General features: G+C 38.9%; 1 protein-coding gene across 2 annotated transcripts in view; it reads right to left on the bottom strand.

The window, feature by feature from the left end:
* The window catches only part of PELI1 (pellino E3 ubiquitin protein ligase 1), a 55,511-nt gene extending 43,250 nt beyond the window's left edge, over positions 1 to 12,261 (bottom strand). The window contains exon 1 of one of the 2 annotated variants that reach the window (XM_044772561.2): positions 11,913 to 12,261. The gene's annotated coding sequence lies outside the window, so the exon portion shown is untranslated. The remainder of the gene's footprint in view (positions 1 to 11,912) is intronic. The other variant, XM_070512716.1, reaches the window with a different exon arrangement.
* Between the last annotated feature and the right edge of the window lie 4,852 nt (positions 12,262 to 17,113).

Below are 17,113 nucleotides of genomic sequence, written 5' to 3'. Positions count from 1 at the left end.
CAGAACCCACAGGTTCCTGGCTAGGGCATACAGAGTGAAACATTGACTTCCATCAGGACTGAGGGAGGCAGAACAGATATGGAAAGAAAAATAAAGAGATCTGTTTGACTATGGTAAGTTTGAAGAATTTGGATTAATATGTCTAGCAGGCAGTTGAAATTTTAAATGTGGCACAAGTGAGGGAGGTCCTGGGCTGGGACAGATCTTTCCCTCTTTTTTTTCTCCTCTACACAACCAAATCAGGATGCCAATAAGAATAATGAAAATAGCTTCCGATTTTTGAGCACCTACCTCATGCTTGACACTGTGCTGAGGGCTTTATATATTATTTCTCTTCCTTTCAACAACTCTACTAGGAAGGTAGTCAAAGCTCTGAGAGGTTAAGTAAACTGAGTCTACTGCCCAAGGCATCAGAGCTGCTAATCAGTGGGAGATCTGCTAATCTGAGTCCAGTTTTCTTCAAATCAATGCCTCTTTCTCTTATACTACTTTACCTCTAACTTGAATGACCACCTATGAAGTTGGTTTTAGAAAGGGAAAAACAGCAAAATGAAAGGAGGTGTCAGACTGAGAAAATCGGGAATGAATCTATGAAAAAGAGGCTTCCAAAACAAGTTTAATGAAACTTGATGTGAAAGAGTTGGAGAGAAAGAAGTGGCGTTAAGATGTAAAGACCCAGCCAGAAGGAGCCTCATGCCATCACAGTACTTTTATAACGTAAAGCGTAGTCCATGGCACACAGCAGTAGCACACCTGGGAGCTTGTTAAAAATGCAGAATCTCAAGGCCCACCTAGACTTACCGAAACAGAATACTCATCTTAATATGATCACCAGATAACTGGCATAATAGATTAATGTTTAAAAAGCACTGGTCTGATACCTTTACATAGACGAAGACACTAACCAGGTTAAAAACAGTTTGCAGAGCTAGACTCAGGCCTCTTGTCTCTCAATCTAGTACTCATTCTGCTTCACTATGGCCCCTCCAAGCAGATATCACTTTGAACTTCTCCAACCTAAGGTTTTTGCCATAGAAACATTTAGGAGCTGAAATGAGTTTAAATCAAGTTATCACTGAGCATTTTGATTTGTTTTCACTCCATTTGAAATTTTAAGTGTCCCCACAAATTTTCTCCAATCATTTGTTTTTAACATCACAGTATGTCTTAGTCCATTCTGGCTGCTCTAAGAGAATACCATAGACTAGATGGCTTATAAACAAGAGATTTTTCTCACAGTTCTGGAGACTAGGAAGTCCAAGATCAAGACACTGGCAGATTTGCTGTCAGGTGAGGGCCTGCTTCCTGGTTCACAGCCAGCCATCTTTTTGCTGTGTCCTCACGTGACACAAGGAGCGAGGGATTTCTCTGGGGTCTTTTATAAGGTCACTAATCTCATTCATGAGGGCTCTGTTCTCATGACCTAATCATCTCCCAAAGGCCCTACCTCCAAATACCATTATATGGAGGATTAGGTTTCAACATATGAATTTTAGGGGGACACAAACATTCAGTCTATAGTACTCTATGAAACATAAACATGCTATCCCTGACTAAAAAGAAATCTTAAATTTACACAGTAAGTTTCAACCCTGAGTGCTCAATGTGAAGAGACAGTTCGTTGTTAATTCTGTGGAGTGGATTGCGACTCCTCAAGACCCTGTGTACAGCACAGCAGAACCCTGCCCTGTCTTTCTGCGCCATCCTCTCACCTTCCGGTGCTACATGAGGCAATGTTCCGCTGTTACCCCTAGGGCTTTCACGGCCAATTGTTTGAGAAGTGGGTGGCCAGGTCTTTCTTCTTGAAGAGACAGCAACAAGTGAAAGAAGAAAGAGACTTTCTACAGGCCAATCATTTAAAGTCATGGAATCGTGGAGTGGGAAGAGACTTTATAAGGTTAAGATGACAGATTTCATCTAGAAAGCCAACCATATAACTACTGACAACGCTGTATCAAAAAGTAGTCTGAAGCTGGTGTGGGGTCAGCTATTAGCAATATCTGCCATGGGTTGGTTCCAAAGAGTGCTCTCATATTGTTGCTGATCTTCTTGTGAAGATAAGGAAACTAAGGCCCAGAGAGGTAAAGTGAAATATCTGAGGCACATACTAAATAAACAGACCAGAACTCTGTATCTTCTGACTTCTGGCATAGTGGTTTTTATCCTGAATCATCCTGCTTCTCCTCTCTGATACATTTATTCACTAAAAAAATATAAAATCTTTTTCATATAATAGATAAAAATCAAACCCATTAATGTTTACCTGGGAATAAACAAGTCCTCAAAATTCACAAGTTCTATAATAAAGACTTACATGTAAGTACATTCAAAGATTTAAATGAAGCCCACAACCTCTAGGTTGTATCACTGTGATCAATGAATGATCTCTGACTCACGTGGTTTTCTGACAATTTTACTTCATGGTGAGTTTTTCCATGTTCCAATTCTTCTTTATAGAGTTTAGCCATGATGACTCAGGGCACCTAGACGCTAGGAAGGAGCTTTCAATTTAAGAAGGAGGAGGAGAATGAGGGGGCATACTGAATCATTAACAGCCTACTCAGGTCTGAAACCTAGCAAATCCTTTTTGGAAGCCATTTTAAAAACAGCTTCAGGAGGCAAATTCTGGCTAAAGCCTTAAAAGTCTGGTCTTTAAGAGCTAAATTATCTGCAAATAAACTGGCATGTCATTTCTAAAAAAGACACAAGCAAGAAGCTTTAGCAAAATGTGATTTTTTTTGTTGAGTAAGTGTCAGTGATAAACTGACAAAAGGTCTGGTATCACTGAAATCATAGATCTGCTGTATGTTGAACAGTTTAAGAGACCACCTCAAATTCTTTGTTCCTTCAGTGAACTGACAGAACAGTTCAGACTGAACCATCCTATTTTTAATAAAAATTACAGTAAAGCAGTAAGTAAATTTAAAAAGCTTTCAGATATATGACATCTGTCTATAGGACTGTGGCTTCTAATTAGAAGCAGTCAGTACTTTACAAAAGACATACATTTAACACATTTTCACATGAATGATAAACTTTTATAATTTGGACGTTTTGGTCCTTTGGTAAATTTAAAGTATGGTAGTGAGAAATAATTCAAGGAAAAATCCATTATGTTAACTATAGTTTAAAATTAAAGAAAATCAGAATTTAGTGCTTCTAGTACATGCAGTTCATTAAATCTGGAGTAAACCCAGAGGAACATGAAGTACCGTGGATAGTACCTGCCCAGAACAAGGGATACAACACTAAGGTTTTGAAGAACCAATAAAGCACCTCCAACTGCTTTCAGTTGTTAAAAAATAAAATCAGGGACCAGCCTGGTGGCCTAGTGGTTAAGTTTACATGCTCTGCTTCGGTAGCCTGGGGTTCACTGGTTTGGATCCTGGGCATGGACCTACATACTGCTCATTAAACCATGCTGTGCTGGCATCCCACATACATACAAAATAGAGGAAGACTGGCACAGATGTTAGCTCAGGGACGATCTTCCTCACCAAAAAACAATAAATAAATAAATAAAATTAAACTTCATTTTGCCTTCTAAAAACTAAGCCAACTGATACATTTAACACTACAATGAGCATTACCAACTAGCAAAAAATCAGAGCCAGTCACTCAAAATTCATTCCATTGAAGAAAGGAGAAGTTATAAACTTCACCACATTGCTGATCTTTTTACCCTTTCCTCTTGACTGTCACAAAGAAGCTTAACAGAAGTCCAGACACCCCAAGACTATTTATGATTGATTATTATTACAGTGATGAAGTCCCTGATGGTTTGACATTTTTGGAAAAGACAACAACATACACAAGAGCTGAAAATAGCTTTTGAAATTCCACTAGGCTGTTAATTCTTCTACCAAATTTTACTAGTTTAGATATATGTTCTCGATGGATGCAGGATTAACTCATGAGATGAGCTTTCAAATCAATGAGATTATTACTGTTTCCTACATTATTCAGATCAAAACATATTGCATCCTGTAGGTCACAGTCCTCTGTTAGTGTCTAGCTGATGGAATACAACATCTCTCCACCAGAACACACATACCAAAAAAGGGGCAAGAAAAGATAAAAAGAAGCAAAGTAAGTAAGACACAAATAGGAAAAGCGTTGTACTTGCCATCTACATGTTACTTCTTTAAGGCCCTTAATTCATTCCAAGCCCACTCCGTAAGTATGAAAAGTGGCAGACAAATGTAGAAAACACAGCGGAAGAGTAATGAGCACTAACCAAAGCTGGAAAAGGAAGATAAACTGAGCCAGTGGCAGAGTGATGAAGAGATGAAAGGGAGAGAGAGAGAAAGGGATGTGGAATACGAGAATCTACAATGCACAAGCTGAAAAGAATAACCTGGAACCTGAGGCTGCAAAAATCTACAGAACTTAAGTAATAGACTAAATTTTCAAATAATTCTTAATTACTATGAATCATCATCCTTAATAATTCCTAAATTAAGTATAGGCTTTATCATGGTTATAATGTTTAAGTCAACATGTAATATAAGATCTCCCTTTTGCAAAGCAACATTTTTTCTTGAGTGGAAGCTGTAATATTATTAGTATTCTTTACTTAATTTATAAATTTGAGTCTTAGTTCATTAGGTCATGGACATTTAAGTAGATCCAAGTTACAAGAATTAACATGGTCACATTTACTATTTTGTGACAGCCAATTTTTTCTTTCCCTCCTTATCTTGCTCCTACTCCTCCCCTCCCTTTCTCTTCCTCCTCCATTTCAAATTATTTATTTATTCCACAAAAATGGAAATGAAAAACAGATTCATAATCTTACCACTAAATCAACAGACTGAAAGTTATTCCTAAAATGAGCCACACATCAGTATGGTCACCATCATAGAATTTCAAAGTCCTTTATGAAAATTACCGCCACTTTTATTTTACAGATGAATCAAAGACAGCTTGTTAAAGACTTTCAGAGTTAATGGAAAGCCCAGGAATTAAACATGGACTCTGTATTCCATGCTAATAAGTTAGTGTTTAAAACACATTCCAGCCTTGCTAGCAGCTCAATCCTGATAGTAAGTGCCGTATATGAAGAAAGAGTCTGGCTATCTATTTATCCATACATACAAACACATACACACGTATAAATATATATACACAAACACCAAAGGGAAAAAACTGTGTGAATTAAAGAACTAGATTCCTAACAATTTTCTGAAAAGTGTTTAAAATAGGAAGCTTTGCTAAAGTATTCCTTATACAGTTACATACTTATATTCTTAGTGGTCATTTTACGCAATTTATTATAAGTAAAATTTCACAAATTCTACTCAATTCCATTAAATTCTATATATTATTGGTTAAACATACAAAAGAAAACATTGTGCTATCCCATTAAGCATAATTAACTAGAAAAAGAATGGTCTTCTTTATTCAATGTTATCAGTAAAGATCAGTAAAAATAAGTTTAGTTTCTCAAGTTGGAAAACTTACTCCTATAAAAACTGTACTAGAATAAAATCATTCAAAACTCATAATCTCTACATGTATATCATTCTATGAGTAGAAGATTTCAAAAATCCATTATGGAGGGTTTTTTATTGCGGGGGGGCTTTCAAACATTTGGATGACAAGATCCAATTTTCTGACAATTTTAACAATAAAGATTTAAAAACACTTCTTTATGGGAAATCAGCATGTTCTTGAAACAATTACTAATCTGAGAATTGAAGCATGAATACAAGACTTGACAGCCAGATTCATCTCTAACACACTAAACGTGCGCTAGTCTTTCAGTTCCTCAAGCATATGCCATAGCAACAAGTTATACAATTTCATTACATCATAAATGCCATCTCTCCAGTCTTGAATGCACGACACAAATGCAACTCATCTGCAATGACTGCCTTGAGTACTTAACTTGGGTATTAAGAAATATGCATGGTCTTGTGTGTATGTGTATGTGTTCTAATGTAACAGACAGAACTTAAATTCAAAATGAGCATAGTCTTTTCCATATTGGTCACTCTCAGAGGTTATATCCTTCTTCCAAATGATGCTACAACTGTCCAGAACATTATTAAAACTCCTATTTAGTCTAAGGGTGGATCTCATTTTTAGAAACAGTAATTGCCTTCTCAGGTGGATCTGATTTTTGGAAATAGCCTGAAGTTATTTCCTATTTTCTTTCTGTCAAAATCCTTTGAGTCCTATCTGATAAATAAAATGAGATATCATCTGGCTAATACCCCCTTTTTCCTTAAAAATAAGGAGCAAATAATAAAGTAATGAGCTAATTTCACATGTGGCTCTTAAAGTCTTATTAAAAAAAAATTCCAAAAATATTCTGAGTAACTCTAGTATTGCTAAAATAAGTGCACAACTTCCAGAGAAACTAAAGCAGAATAAGTGTATAAAATAAACATCCTTAGTTTAAAGCAAGGATGGGCAACCGGGTCCTAGAGAATCTGGTCTCCTCTACCCTCCCTTTATGTTTCAGACTTTATCTCCTGCTGCTCTCTCTCACTTGAATGCAGCCACACTGGTCTTCTTGGAGCTTCTTGCATTCTAGTTAGGTTCCTATCTCAGGGCCATTGTACTTGCTGTTCCCCCTGCCTGGAATGTATTGCCCCAGGATTACCTGTGAGGCTTACTCCTTCATCTCCTTCAGGTATTTACTCAAGTATCTATCACCTTCTCAATGAGGTCTTTTCCATATCCTCCTCCCATCCCATACTCACATGCCACATATTCCCTCTTCTCCTTCTCTGCTTTATTTTCATATGTATGTGCATGAGTGCGTGCGTCTGTGTGTGTGTGTAAACTGCTCATTATGGAAATTTTCCCCCACACACAAAAGTAGAGAGAGAATATAAGAAATCTCATGTATCCATCATCTACCTTCAACAATTTTCAATATATCACCAATCTTGTTTATCTATGCTCCTCTCCCCTCCAAATTATTATAAAGCAAAAATCCAGACATCATATTTTAGTTCATAAGTACATTATATCTCTAAAAGGTCAGGACTCTTGTTCAAAAACCATAATACATTATCACACCTAGAAAAATTAATAATTCCTTTTTATCAAATATCCAATGTCCAAATTTTCCCAATTTTTCATAAACTGTCTTTTTACAGTTAGTTTGCTCAAAGCAGGATCTAACTAAGGTCCATACATTGCATTTGGGGGATATGCCTCTTAAGTCTCTCTTTCAATCTTATAATCCCCCCGCCTTATTTCTTGCTATTTATTTATTGAAGAAGCCAGGTCATTTGTCCCTAAAACATGAAATATTTTACTTATTTACTTTATTGTCTTTGTCTTGTTATTAAACATAAAGACCATAAGGCAGAGATTTTAATTGTGTGAGATCAGCATCTAGACATGTAAAAGGCATCCAGTAAATTGAATATTTGGCATTCATGCCAAAAGTCCACTGCCACCAAGTGCTATACACTTATTTCAACAAACTAGCATTACTCAAAACATTTTTGGAACTTTTTTTTTGAATTGCCTTCTAAGCCAGTTAAAGAGCCACACATGAACATAGTTCATTACTTTATTATTTTGCTCCTTATTTTTAAGGAAAAAGGGGGCATTAGCCAGATGATTTAGGGTATCACCAAGCAGAAATTGGTAATCACAGCACTCTTTTCTGATGAATCTGAACTGGGACTCCCAGTTTTCTAAACATAACACCCCAGGCAGCCACCACCAAGCAATCAGATTTGGTACCCAAGGTGAAATCTATCTGCTATTCCTACTTGAGTCCACTTCAAATCCGTGTACTTCTATCTCCTAAACAGATTCAACGCACCCCGTGTGTTGAAATTTAGCTGAAATTTAGCATAATAAATTACCGACTATATTTCTCGTCAAGTATTTTTAAACATTTCTTAGCTTATTTTAGACAACTTAGGGGGAAAAGCAAATTGTAGCCAAAAAAATAATAGAAAAAGAAACTGTGAAAGATGGTAGGAAACTGAGGGTACTCCATATTTTTAGAATTAGCAACATCCAAAGAGGTTAATTATAAAATAAAAATCAGCAATAAATTCTTTGAAAAGGAAGTAAGTTACATGTGTATTGAATTAAAAACTTTTTCTTTAAACTACATGAAGGGTCAAGATTAACAGGGAGATGACAAATGTCAGGATTTTCCCATTTACAGGCACCAGCAACATATTCTATTTTTCTGAAAATGGTATTTTGAGGTATATAAAAGTATTACAGGGGGTATTACAGGAGTGATAAAAGGAGTACTATGTAGAACTCTATTTCTCTGAAATGGAGTTTACTGTGGCAAAAAAAATCTAAAATATCTTGTACAGCATTCTGAAAAAATAATCAGGTCTTCTTAGACTCATTTACAATTCACTTCTCTTAAATTACCTGATGAACCTCTTTTCCTCTAAATTTATTTCCGAAGGAAGCTATGCTAATTGAAAGGCTCTAATCAGATGTTCCTGTGTTTCAATGACTTATTTCTATTTAAAAAGAAAAAAAAAATCAGAAATTTCCTGACAGTCACTCAGGAAATCTTGTGCTTTCTCTTTATTAATTGCAAATTCATTCAGCAACAACAGCAAATATTATGTAGGACCTACTAAATGTAATAGGTTAGGCAATTATTTTCAACCTTCGGAAGAAAAAATTATTAGAAGTGGTCTTCCAAGATAACAGAAAAAGCTAGTGATATAACTTGAAATTATATCTAGTTCTTTCAGTGACCAATATTTCTTGTTTTGAGGTTCCCACACATTAGTCTGGGACAAATGTTCTCCGGCAGGGGTCAAACTCAAAGAAAACAACAATAACACCCACTACCACATGTGTAAAAAAAATCTCCAACAAACCAAATCCTCTGAAAGAATGATTTCTATTTACTTTTCCGCATGATATAATTAGAGGGAATCTGGAAAAGATGGCTAGAAATCTATAAACAGAAAGTGCTAAATGGAATTCACTGTTTATAGGCTTTAGCTAGAATTCTGTCCCTTGTATAATTATGTTGCCAGGAATCTTTAACATTGTACTCCTTAAAAACATCTTCATCGGGCTTCCTTCATTCTGTTGATTTTCTTCCTTTTTCCACTGGCTCTTAAATTTGTTTTATTCTCAATTAAAAGACATATAAATGTAAATTTTGGAATAAGATGCTTTTTCCAAAGAAACTCCTAGAACTGTCTCAGTGCCATCATATCCTTGTCGTTATGAAATTTTAATATACAGTACTATATATACTCAAAATATATGCAATAAAATAATCCATATAAGCCTTTCTGATATAATAAATACTAGGATAGGTCTATATTGATGTGTCATGGTAAGATGTATGTATGCGAGAATGTTAGACAGTTTCCAATTCTAAGTCTTTTGGCTTAAAATCTTTATCAGCTACAAAAGCTTCAGTCTGAAAATAGTTGTTCACAAAGCAGGACTATTATAGTCCTTATCACTTGACCTACTGGACAACCACAATAAGGCATATTCTAAAATGACACAACTCTTAATATATGTGACATTTTGACAACCTGAAAGGAAGCTGAAACCAAGTCAAATGGAAGCATACTTAGGCTTCCCCCTGAAACTTGCCTCAGCAGCGGTCAGCAGTACTAGACTCAGCCCCCTGCCCTGTACTTTTCAGTCATTTCCTTTTCCCCAAGAAGTTAGGAAACGTGCAATGCCAGCCTTCGCCAGTCAACACTAACTTCTGCCTTTGGCCTCCAGTGATTGAGCAAAGACATTGTGTTCGCAGCTTCCTTAAAGTACAAATGCCTCTGGTAAATCACGTTTCTAATTGCTACAGAAAAAGTTCCACATCACCAACTGTAAGGTCACTTAACTGACAATTTTAAAGAGAGCACAGATTTTGCTCCCTCCCCTCCAAATCTACCACTAAGGCACAATTTTCAGCTCACTTTTGTTTAAGTCAGTAAATACTACTATTATTACGTTACAGCCCTCCTATAACACTAACAAAAACCTAGGTGACAGTTTTCTCTTTGAAAGTTGTAAATTTATTAGATGAGGCATTATAACCACTGCACTACACGCAACTTTCCACACACTTAATAGTTCTATTTTCCAATTGTGTGTTTTAAATGCAAGATCTCTTTTAACATACAACAGAAAGGGGATAGTTAGAGGACTGGGGGGAAAAATCAAAATAAATGTCTCACTTTCCTTTTCTGATGGAACCACAAGAATCTAAAATATGGGGGCAACTATATAATATAAAATTCAAGAGAATTTCGAATAAGAAAGCACTCATTGTTAGTTACAGTTCTGATCATTATTCAACTCAGGAAACAACTAGTAGAAATGATGCTTGATTTAAATTTTTCGTGCCTTCCAGTTTGGTTCAACTACCAAAATAAACAAACTTATTCTCAAAGTATTTTCTTCCAGAAGAGGTTGTTGGCGTGAATAAAAAACATCAGGAATTCATATGCTGTATCTGTACAACATAAGGACAATGTTTTGAAAGATGTAAATCTGATCACTTTGAGAAAACATTTTCTGTTAAAAAGAAAATATCATAAACTGCAACAGAAGAACTGAAGAAATGGAACCTTCTCCACAATTCAAAAATTTAAATTCACACTATTATGCAAACTAAATTAAAAAAAACAAAAACCCTCACGTTCCTCCTCAATTATTAAAAGTAATACATATTCAACGTAGAAAAAGACAAAGCCAGTTCTGAAACAAAAGATCAGCTGCTATGAAAAAAAAATAACATCTTGCAGAGTAAGAAAAGTACCGAGCCTTTGGACCAAAACAAATTGATGACCTTTTCATACACTTGAAGCTTCAGTCCTTAGCACAACCAGAACTTTATGGATAAAGTGCACGCTCAATTATTTGTGGACTTGCTGTTTGATGAGTAAACAATGGGAAGGTTGTTGGTGCTGTTCAAACCAAGACACATTTCCTTGTGTGTACTGATTAAAATCTGTTAAATCTACATGAAAAAATCTCTGCCCCCCCCCCACGCACCATCATTGCTCTCTTGCCTCGTAAGAGACCTGCATATACACAAATAAAAGTAGATGTTGAGGTGAGTTTATGATTTACAGTATTTTCCCCACTCGAAGCATTTTTCAAGAGTCCTTTGAGGTTTTACGACTCAAACACTAAGAAGAATTAGTGTTTAAACAACCTAACAGTTACTCAGACTTCTTTTAGACTTCAGCTAACCTGTAAGTAAAATGAACATCTTCAACTTTTCCACGGGACATTGGAGAACGAGTTCTTACTCATAAATGCTTTCAGGTCCTCAGACAGCAGGCGCGGTGGAAGATCAAGCCTATCCATCAATCAGAGAGCTCTTCCGGGCCTCGGTTTACCCACTTAGGGAAAAGAGCGTATTAACTTGTTTCGTAGGGGCCCCCGAGGTGTAATTAATTAATGTTTTTAAATGCTCTGAGACCCAGAGATGAAAGGAAATGCGAGACACACGCAGAGATGATGACAATAATCATAACAATAAAAAGAATGACTAACTTGGAAGTCTGCGTTATGTAAGGAAGGAGAAAGAAGTTACCAGATTCGCACAAACAAAAGAAAAGCCCACTGCCCCCTTTGTTTCTCTTTCATTTCTCTCCCCCTCCCCGCCCCCGCGGAGCTGCCCTCCCGGCGGCCGGGCGCGGGGCTCGGGGCGCGGGGCTCGGACTTGGCCGCCGCGCTCGCTCCCAGGCGGAGGGGGGAGGGCTCGCCCGGCCGCCTCCTGACAAAGGCGCTTCCTCCTGCGAGGGCGCGGGATGCAGGCGCCGCAAACTCCGCTCCCGGCCGCCTCCGGCGCGGGGGCGCGCAGGCGGGCGGGGAGAGCCGGCTGGCCGCCCGGGGAAGCTGCCGAGGAAGTTGCGCGCCCGCCTCGCTCGCACCCCTCGCCGGCCCCGCCGCGATCCCTCCCGCGCGGCGGCCACACTCACCGGACAATTGCTGGTGGCCGGAATCCCAGCACGGCCCCGAGACCCGGAGCGAGGGGGTGAAGTGTGCGTGCGCGGGGAGCGCGAGCAGACAGCCGGGCGTACCGCCGCCGCCTTCCTCGCCAGCCGGCCGAGCCCGGCGAGGGGAAGTTGGCCGCGGAACCGAGCGCTGAGGAGCCGCGGGGAGAGGCAGAGGCGCAGGGCCCGCTTTGTGGTGCGCTCCCGGAGGGCTCGAGGCAAATCCGATCGCGCGGCACGGCTGGTGCTGCTGGTGGAGGTGGAGGCGGCGGCGGCGGCGCCCCCCGACGGTCCCTCCGCCTCACACCGCCTCTGGGTCACTGACACACAGCGGGAGGGAGAGGAGGGGACTAGCAGGAAGGCGGGGCTGGAGGGAGGGGACGGGGCAGGGCCACAGAGGGAGGCGGGGACGGGGCGCCGAGTGGTCTCTTGGGAGTTGTAGTTCTCCGGCTGAAGAAAAAAGGGATGCATTGTAGTTGAGGACGCGTCCCACGAGCTCTGCACTGCGCATGCTCAGGGGGAGAAGTTCCTCCCCCCCCCCCCCCCCCCCGGCCCCGTTACTACGGTCACCGACGCACTAAGGAAGAGGGCTTGTTCAGCGCTCTGCACCCTACTGAACAAGACCCTTCTTGTATTATGGTGCTGTTAGGGATCTCACCCTTAGCTAGTCCGTCTTCGCTCCACCCCCAATTCCTAGCTTCACCGCTCACGAGTGCCCAGTGATAGCTGACTTCCTCCCAATATTTCGGTCTTCCCTGCTGCTGAATTTTCTTCCACAAATCCAGAATCACAAATACCCATTTCTCTCTCTTCCCGCAAGCGAATCCTCTTTGCCTTAAATTCAAGGTTTCTTTTTACCTAAGACTTGTAGAAATGTACTTTCTTCTAGTAACTTAACAATCAGATTATAAAACTGTTAGGAACATCACCATTATCGGAATCCCATAGTTAATTTCTTCACTCAGTTGGTCACATCTAACTTTAAGACCAGCAAAGGTAAAGTTCAGGATTAAGATCGCTATATTTTACTTGATAAGTGTAAAATAGTCCAGATTTATTTATTTTAAAGCCTACAATTCTGAAGAAATACAAATTTCATAAAGTATAAGCTCAAAAGATAAGTGGAAAGTTGAAAATTGTTTACTGGGTATATTTTGGCAGACTTTCATTTGGCAAAAGGAGAAGTCTGAACCAAGGTCTGAGTATGCTGTCGGGCTGGTCAGCTAAGTCTACACCCATACTGGGTACCCAGGTATGAATAGGTGGTGGAGGAGGGTGGTGAAAGGCAGGACACGTTTACTGGATCTCCAGAGGACTAAAGGCAACCTGTCCCAAGCTCTTTAGTTTTCTTTCCCTGCCTCCTTAGAACCCCATACTCTAGAAGAAAAAGTTTAATGCCTAGAAATCAGAAACACATTTAGAGCAGGAAAAGTTGAGGTTTTCAAAGAGAGAGTTCCAAGATCAGAAATCCTTATCCTTGCAGACCACATAAGTATTCATTGAGAAAACATTTATTGAGTATGCTATGTCTCAAGCACTTTATTAGGTCCCAGAAATAGAGATGCAAGAATGTAAAAGAAACATTCCTTGTTTTCAAAGTGCTCACTGTGTGGAGAAGACAGGTAAATAAACAGACTCAGTGTGATAAATACTATAATAGGAAAGTACACCAGGTGCATTGATAAACAGCTACCCCAGATTTGAGCAAGCTCAGGACAAGCTTCAAAGAACATTTGAACTTGAGGATGACTGGGAGTTAGTGTGTTTGTGTATTTTGGTGGAGGAAGGGGAAGAGAGAAGTGGGTGAGAGTATTGGGAGTGGATGAGGAGGACAGCAAGAGCAAAGTGCTAGAGGCACGAGACAGAGTATTTTGGTTCAGCGAAGAGTTCAGCATTGCTGGTGATAGAATGGGGTTGGGGGGAGTGGCAAGAGGAGACAGCTTAGAACATGAACAATCTTGTACAATATGCTAAGGAATGTGGACTGTTTTCTGAAAGCAATGGAAAGCCATGCCAGAACTGTAAGCAGATGAAGTTTTGATAAGATAATGCATCTTAGAGGCCGGCCTGTGGCGGAGTGGTTAGCTTTGCAGGCTCTGCTTCAGCAGCCCAGAGTCTCACCCATTCGGATCTTGGGGGCAGACATAGCACTGCTCATCAAGCCATGCTGAGGCAGCATCCCACATAGCAGAACTAGAAGGACCTACAACTAGAATATACAACTACGTACTGGGGGGGCTTTGGGGAGAAGAAAAAAAAGGAAGATTGGCAACAGACGTTAGCTCAGGTGCCAACCTTTAAAAAAAAATATGCATCTTAGAAATGCATTTAAAAAAAGATGAGAGCCTGAACTAAGGCCCTGGCAGTGACAGGAGACAGAACTGAGAGTAATCAGCCACTATGTAAGGGACAGAATTAATAGAACCTAGTGAGTAATCGCCTGTGTTTGGGGATGAAGGGTGAAGGAAAGTTATCAATTATGATGCTTTTGTTTGCAAGCAGCAAAAAACCCAACTCTGCCTTAACCAATAAACCAATATTGATCTGTCTAGATAGAAAGTCCAGTGAAAAGGCAAGCTACAGGGCTGAATGATTCGACAGCTCAGTGATGTCATTAAGAACACATTTCTTTCTTGTTCATTGTTCTTCCTTAGTATTAGCTTTATGGTCAAGTGACAGTTGCCAACAATTCTGGTGGCTGTAAGTTTCACTATCTAGGTCCAAGAAGGGACAAGAAGAGGGACTCATTTTTGAAAACTCTTTCAGAAAGGAGAGAAAACTCCTTTCCCAGGAGCCTCAAGAATTGATTTATATGTCTATACATAAACTAATAATGGTGGCCAGGGGATGGCAATGAGGCTAATTATCTCAGGATAAAGACATATGCCCTGCCTCTACACTGAAAGAGTCAGCTTCCCCCAAATCTATGATGAGGAGATGTGGACATGCCAATGAAAATTGAGGTGATTACCCAGAAAAAGAAGAATTGAGGCTGAGAAGAGGGGAACCACAATATCTACTACAAGGAAGGAGAAGGATGACTCTCAGATTTTTGGCTTGTATGATTGAGGTAGGGATGCCATTCACTGAGTTAGGGAAGACCAGAGATTGAACAGCTTGTGAGGGAGAATTTGATGGGTTCACTTTGGATATGTTGAGTTTGAGATGACTCTGGACATCTAGGTGGAGAAGTGGAGTGGGGAGTTAGATATATATATATATAGAGAGAGAGAGAGAGAGAGAGAGTCATATATATATATATATGACTCTAGTGCTCTGAAGAGAGATCTGAATAGCAGAAGACATAATTGGAATTTGCCATCATATAGAAGGTAGTTGAAACTATGGGAATGGATGAGATCACCCAGGGAGAGTATGCACAGCAGTAAAGGAGGAGTCACTAATAGCACCCTGGGGAACACCAGCACTTAAGGAGTAGGCAGGAAGATCATGAAAATGCTTGGAAACTAGCAAGAGAACTAGGACATATAAAGAAGTAGAAAAATGTAATCTATAACCAGGAGAATTCAGTCAACATAAAGCCAGAAATTACAGAGATGATAGAATTAGCAGTCAACAACATTAAAACAGTTATTATAAATGTGCTTTGTATGCTGAAAGAGGGAAATTAAAGATATTAAAAATGGAATTTCTAGAGATTAAAACTGCAACTTCCAAAATAAAAATTTCACTGTATGGAATTAACACTCAGAGGCAGATTAGATACTCAGAGGAAAAGATTAGTAAACTTGAAGACATAGCAGAAGAATGTAACCAAAATAAAGCATACGAAGAAAAAAACGTAAAAAAATGAAAACAAATACGAAAAGAGAAAAACAGAGCCTCAGTAATATGTGGGAAAATACCAAGCATTCTAATATATGTATAACTGGAGTTCCAGACAAGAGAAGGGTGAGAAGGGTGACGGAAAAAATATTTGAAGTAATACAACTGAAAATATTTTCATATTTGATGAAAATTATATACCCAGAGACTCAGAAGCTCAGTGGGCCCTAAGCAGGGTAAACATGCACATTCACACACACTCACAAAAACCACTGCAAAAGACAGCATCATTAAATTGTTGAATATTAGTAATAAGAAGAAAATATTAAAAGCAGTCAATGGAAAAAAGGTACATTGTGTATAGAGAAACAAGGACAAAATTTGAGTACACTTCTAATCAGAAACTATACAAGTCAGAAGACAATGAAAGGGCATTTTTAAAATGCTGAAAGGAATACAAATCTGTCACATAGAATCCTATCTTTAGAGAAAACATCTTTAAAAATGAAGGCTGAAGAAAACAAAAGCTCAGAGAATGTTGCCAGCAGAACTGCACTACAAGAAATGTGAAAGCAACTTCTTCAGCATAAAAAAAGCAATAGCGTGTGGAAACTTGGATTTAGACTTCAGGATGAAGAGAGCCAGAAATGGTAACTATATGAGTAAATATAAAAGACTTTCCCCCTCATTTAAAACATTTTTTTAAAAAGATAATTGACTACTTATAGCAAAAATTCTAACACTGTACCATAGGTTTCATGACATGTAGAAGTAAAATGCTGGACAACGACAGTTCAAAGGGTAGAAGAGGGAAATGGAATTGTCTTATCAGAATTTACATTATATGCGAAGCGTTATACTATTATTTGAGGGTAAATTGTGATCAATTAAAAATGCATATTCTAAACCTTAGAACAGCTATCAAAAATGAAACAGTTATAGCTAATAAGTTAATAGTGGAGATAAAATGAAATCCTAAAAAAGTTATACTTGAATGGAGAAAAAGAAATATGGAAGAAATGTGTGTCCCTAATGACCGTGGAGCAACATCCAGCTCTGGACTTTCCACCTCCTGACTTCTGTTAAGTGAGAGAGAAAGAAACTTCTACCTTGTTTAAAGGCATTGTTATTTTGTATTCCATGTTATGTACAGCTGAACCTAATCAGAACAGCCACAAGCCTATAGCAGTTTCATGAAATAAAGAATATTCCCCAGAATCAGGTAGACCCACATATTGCCCAGAATTTGGCCACAACAGTGCCAGCAACATCAACATAGTTCTGGAGTTCATATATTTGTCACTAAAATTCCAGGGATAGGTCCTCATTGGTATGACCATCACTTACTCTTAGTTCAATCAGTTTTCCTTGAAGGAGAAAATGCATGTAAAGTGCTTAGT

This window comes from Equus asinus, chromosome 6 (genome assembly GCF_041296235.1).
Source record: "Equus asinus isolate D_3611 breed Donkey chromosome 6, EquAss-T2T_v2, whole genome shotgun sequence".
Classification (NCBI taxonomy): domain Eukaryota; kingdom Metazoa; phylum Chordata; class Mammalia; order Perissodactyla; family Equidae; genus Equus; species Equus asinus.
This window is presented reverse-complemented; position numbering and strand designations above follow the sequence as displayed.